This window comes from Dromiciops gliroides, chromosome 3 (assembly GCF_019393635.1).
Source record: "Dromiciops gliroides isolate mDroGli1 chromosome 3, mDroGli1.pri, whole genome shotgun sequence".
In the NCBI taxonomy this organism is placed as follows: domain Eukaryota; kingdom Metazoa; phylum Chordata; class Mammalia; order Microbiotheria; family Microbiotheriidae; genus Dromiciops; species Dromiciops gliroides.
Window position 1 is genome coordinate 414,867,808 of NC_057863.1, and position 6,081 is coordinate 414,873,888.

Below are 6,081 nucleotides of genomic sequence, written 5' to 3' on the forward strand. Positions count from 1 at the left end.
GGAGTCTTTGGGTTTATCAAACACTACATTACTAGTGTCATTTACTACTGCATTTCCTGAGCCTAGCCTATTCCATTGATCTACCACTCTATTTTTTAGCCAGTACCAGATAGTTTTGATGACTGCCGCTTTATAGTAAAGCTCCAGGTTTGGTACCGCTAACCCACCTTCCTGTGAATTTTTTTTCATTATTTCCCTGGATATTCTTGATTTTTTGTTTTTCCAGATGAATTTTGTTATTATTTTTTCTAGCTGTATAAAATAATTTTTAGGTAGCCTGATTGGTATGGCACTGAATAAGTAAATTAATTTAGGCAGTATTGTCATTTTTACTATATTAGCTCTGCCTATCCATGAGCAATTGATATCTTTCCAATTATTTAGATCTGATTTGATTTGTGTGAAGAGTGTTTGGTAGTTGTGTTCATAGAGTTCCTGGGTTTTTCTTGGCAAGTAGACTCCCAAGTATTTTATATTACCTACCGTTACTTTAAATGGAATTTCTCTTTCTATCTCTTGCTGCTGGACTTTGTTGGTCATGTATAGAAATGCTGATGATTTATGTGGATTTATTTTATATCCTGCTACTTTGCTAAAGTTGTTAATTGTTTCAAGTAATTTTTGACTTGATTCTTGAGGATTCCTTAAGTATACCATCATATCATCTGCAAAGAGTGATAGTTTTGTTTCCTCCTTGCCTATTCTAATTCCTTTAATTCCTTTCTCTTCTCTGATTGCTAAAGCTAACATTTCTAGGACAATATTAAATAATAGGGGTGATAATGGACATCCCTGTTTCACCCCTGATCTTATTGGGAAGGCCTCTAATTTATCTCCATTGCATATAATACTTGCTGATGGCTTTAGGTAGATACTGTTTATTATTCTAAGGAAAGCTCCCCCTATTCCTAAACTCTCTAGTGTTTTTATTAGGAATGGGTGCTGTACTTTGTCAAAAGCTTTCTCTGCATCTATTGAGATAATCATATGATTTTGGTTGGTTTTCTTATTGATGTGGTTGATTATGTTAATAGTTTTCCTAATGTTGAACCAGCCCTGCATTCCTGGTATAAATCCCACCTGGTCATAGTGTATTATCCTGGTGATCACTTGCTGTAATCTCCTTGCTAATATCTTATTTAAGATTTTAGCATCAATATTCATTAGGGAGATTGGTCTATAATTTTCTTTCTCTGTTTTTGCTTTGCCTGGTTTTGGTATTACCACCATATTTGTGTCATAAAACGAATTTGGTAGAACTCCTTCTTCACCTATTTTTCCAAATAATTTGTATAATATTGGAATTAATTGTTCTTTAAATGTTTGGTAAAATTCACCCGTAAACCCATCTGGCCCTGGGGATTTTTTCTTAGGGAGTTCATTAATAGCTTGTTCAATTTCTTTTTCTAATATGGGTTTATTTAAGGATTTTATTTCCTCTTCAGTTAACCTGGGCAGTTTGTATTTTTGTAAATATTCATCCATTTCATTTAGATTGTCAAATTTATTGGCATACAGTTGGGCAAAATATTTCCTAATTATTGCTTTAATTTCCACTTCATTGGTGGTAACATCACCCTTTTCATTTTTGATACTGGTAATTTGGTTTTCTTCTTTCTTTTTTTTAATCAAATTAACCAGTATTTTATCTATTTTATTGGTTTTTTCATAAAACCAGCTCTTAGTTTTATTGATTAGTTCTATAGTTTTTTTGCTTTCAATCTTATTGATTTCTCCTTTAATTTTCAGGATCTCTAATTTAGTGTCTAATTGGGGATTTCTAATTTGTTCTTTTTCTAGCTTTTTAAGTTGCATGCCCAATTCATTAATCTCCTCTTTCTCTTTTTTATTCATGTAAGCATTTAGAGCTATAAATTTTCCCCTAAGCACTGCTTTGGCTGCATCCCATAGATTTTGGTATGTTGTCTCATTATTGTCATTCTCTTGGATAAAGTTATTGATTGTTTCTATGATTTCTTGTTTGGCCCATTCATTCTTTAGAATGAAATTATTTAGTTTCCAATTGATTTTCATTCTACTTTTCCCTGGCTCTTTCTTACATGTAATTTTTATTGCATCATGATCTGAGAAGGATGCATTTACTATTTCTGCCTTTCTACATTTGACTATGATGTTTTTGTGCCCTAATACATGGTCAATTTTTGAAAATGTGCCATGTACTGCTGAGAAAAAGGTATATTCCTTTCTATCCCCATTCAATTTTCTCCAGACATCTATCATGTCTAACTTTTCTAGTAATCTATTCACCTCTTTCACTTCTTTCTTATTTATTTTTTGGCTAGATTTATCTAATTCTGAGAGGGGGAGATTCAGATCCCCCACTAGTATAGTATTACTATCTAATTCCTCTTGTAACTCATTTAACTTCTCCTCTAAGAACTTGGATGCTATACCACTTGGCGCATACATATTCAATATTGATATTACTTCATTATCTATAGTACCTTTAAGTAAGATGTAATTTCCTTCCTTATCTCTTTTAATGAGATCTATTTTTGCCTGCACTTTGTCTGAGATAAGGATTGCTACCCCTGCCTTTTTTACTTTAGCTGAGGCATAATATATTCTGCTCCAGCCTTTTACCTTTACTCTGTGTGTATCTCTCTGCTTCAAATGTGTTTCTTGTAAACAGCATATTGTAGGGTTCTGGTTTTTAATCCACTCTGCAATTCGCTTCCGTTTTATAGCAGAGTTCATCCCATTCACATTCACAGTTATTATTACTGACTGTCTATTCCCCTCCATTCTATTTACCCCCTTTGTACTTTTCCCCCCTTCTTTCGCCCTATTCCTCCTCACCGACGTTTTACTTCTTACCCCTGCCTCCCCCAATCTGCCCTCCCTTTTTATCACCCCCCTCTCTTTTCTTTACCCTTTTCTCCCTTGCTTTTGTCCTCCCTTCTCAGTCCCCCCCTTTCCCTTCCCCTTTTGTTTCCCTAAAGAGTGAGTTAAGTTTCTTTATCCCAATGAACGTATATGTTATTCCCTCTTTGAGTCAAATCTAATGAGAATAGGGTTGAAACCATGTTCCCCCCTCCTTTCTTTCCCTCTATTATAATAGGTTTTTTTCCACCTCTTCATATGATATAATTCATCCCATTCCACCTCCCCTTTCCTCTCCTCCCCATAGACTCCCTTTTTATCCCCTTAATTCTTTTGTATCATCACATCAAAGACAATTTATATTTATACCCTCTATATAAAGTCCTTCTCTCTGCCCAAATACATTTACAGTTCTTAAGAGTTATGAGTATTATCTTCCTGTGTAGGGATATAAACAGTTTAACCTAATAGGGTAACTTTTTTTTCCCCCCTCTGTTTACCTTTTTAAACTTCTCTTGAGTCTTGTATGTTGAGATCAAATTTTCTATTCAGTTCTGGTCTTTTCACCAGGAAAGATTGAAAGTCCCCAATGTCATTAAATGTCCATCTTTTCCCCTGAAAGAAAATGCACATTTTTGCTGGGTAATAGATTCTCGGCTGCAATCCAATCTCCTTTGCCTTCCGGAATATCATATTCCAAGCCTTGCGGTCCTTTAATGTTGAAGCTGCCAGGTCCTGAGCAATCCTGACTGTGGCTCCATGATATTTAAATTGCTTCTTTCTGGCTGCTTGGAGTATTTTCTCCTTCACCTGATAATTCTGGAATTTGGCTACAATATTCCTTGGAGTTTTCCTTTTGGGGTCTCTTTCAGGAGGTGATCGATGGATTCTTTCAATGATGATTTTATCCTCTGATTCTATGATATCAGGGCAGTTCTCCTTAATAATTTCCTGGAATATGGTATCTAGATTCTTTTTCTGGTCATGGCTTTCAGGCAGTCCAATGATTCTCAAATTGTCTCTCCTCGATCTGTTTTCCAGATCAGTTGTCTTTCCAATGAGGTATTTCACATTTTCTTCTATTTTTTCATTTTTTTTATTCTGCTTGACCGATTCTTGGTGTCTCATGGATTCCTTTTCTTCCAACTGTCCCACTTTAATTTTTAAGGCATTGTTTTCTTCAGTGAGATTATGCACCTTTTTTTCCATTTGGCTAAGTGAATTTTTTAAGGTATTGTTTTCTTCAGTGAGATTATGTACCTTTTTTTCCGTTTGGCTAAGTGAATTTTTTAAGGCTTTGTTTTCTTCAGCTTCCTTTTCTAAGCTGCTGATTCTTTTTTCATAGTTTTTTTGTGTTGCTTTCATTTCTCTCCCCATTTTTTCTTCTACCTCTTGCAATTGATTTTTAAAATCCTTTTTGAGCTCTTCCAGGAAGGCTTTTTGTTCTTGAGACCAATTCACCTTCCCTTGTGAGGCTTCAGATGTAGACAATTTGAGGCTATTGTCCTCATCTGAGTTTGTGTTGGCTTCTTCCCTATTGATACAGAAGCTCTCAATGGAGAGGGCTCTTTTTTGCTTCTTACTCATTATTGCAGCTTATTTATTTATTCTTTAAGTTGAGGTCTGCTCTGGGGGCACCAAGGTCCCTGTTTTGGGCTTCTTGTGCAGGTGTATAGGTGCTGTGTGACCGGGCTTTTACTCTGAGGCCTTTATGGTGTGTGGAGATCCCCTGTCCTGCACTTCCTGTCTGATTGTGCTCGGCCAGCCAGGCGCCAGACCCCGGCGTCTGATCCCGCCGTTCGCGGCCCTCTCGGCCGGTGCAGGTAGGTTTTTCCACTGTCCTTCTTGGCCACCAGATTTTTGAACCAGGTTCTGGGAGCCTCAGTTGTTCGGCTGTGGCCCGCAGCTCCTGCTGATTTGCCCCGACCCCCTCGGCGCTGGGTTGCTGCCCTGCGCTGGGCCTCCCTTTTGCCCGAGTCAGACCGACCTTTTCCTGAAGTCTTCTAAATTATCTCTGGTTGGAGGACTGTGTCTCTCTGTCTCTTTGCAGGTTCTGTAGTTTCAGAATCCGTCCAGAGGCTTGATTTAATGTTCGTTTTGAGGGAACAGAAGGAGAGCTCAGGCAGCTTGCTGCTTCCTCTCCGCCATCTTGGCTCCGCCCCTATATATCATTTTCAAAGAGATTGTCAGGAAAATTGCCATGATATTCTAGAAGCAGTAGGAAAAATAGAAATTGAAAGAATCCATCAATCACCTCCTGAAAGAGATCCTAAAATGAAAACTTCCAGGAATATTAAAGCCAAATTCTAGAGCTTCCATGTCAAGGAGAAAATATTGCAAGCAGCCAGAAAGAAACAATTCAAGTACTGTGGAGCCCCAGTCAGGATAGTACAAGATCTAGCAGCTTCTACATTAAAAGTTCAGAAGGCATGGACTATGGTAGTCCAGAGGGCAAAGAAGTTGTGATTACAACCAAGAATAACCTACCCATCAAAAACTGATTATAATCTTTCAGGGGAAAATGGGACTTCAGTGAAAAAGAGCACTTTCAGGCATTCATGATGAAAAGACCTGAACTGAATAGAAAATTTTTCTTTCAAACACAAGATGCTGGAGAGGCATAAAAAGGTAAATAAGAAAAAGAAATCATGAGTGATGTTAAAAGTTTAAACTGTTTACATGACTAAATGGGAAGATGATACATCTAACACATAAGAACTTTGTCATTTTTAGGGCAGATGATAGGGATACATTTAGACAGAGGGTACAGGTAGGAATTGATTATGAAGGATGATATATGTGAAACATTTATCTTTTGTTTATCTTTGTGTGTGTGGGGGGGAGGGCATTCAAAGGTGTATGGCACACCTAGGGTCACATAGCTGGTGAGTGTTTTGTGTCTGAGGCCAGATGTTGGCTCTGGTTCTCCTGGGTCCAGGGAGGATCTTTGTCCACTGGGTCACCTAAATGCCCTGTGATTAAATCTTTAAAATAAAATTAAGGGCTGAGATTTTTACACTGGGAGAAAGGGAAAGGGAGAGGTGACATGGGGTAAAATATCTCACATAAAAAAGCAAGAAAAAGTTTATGGAGTGGAGGGAAATTTATGGGAAGAGTGGGGGAGTGCATAAGTCTTACACTCATCTGAATTGGCTCAAAGAGAGAATACCATACACACTTAAGTGGATATAGCAATACATCTTGCCCTTTGGGAAAGTGGAAGAGGGAAGGGAATGA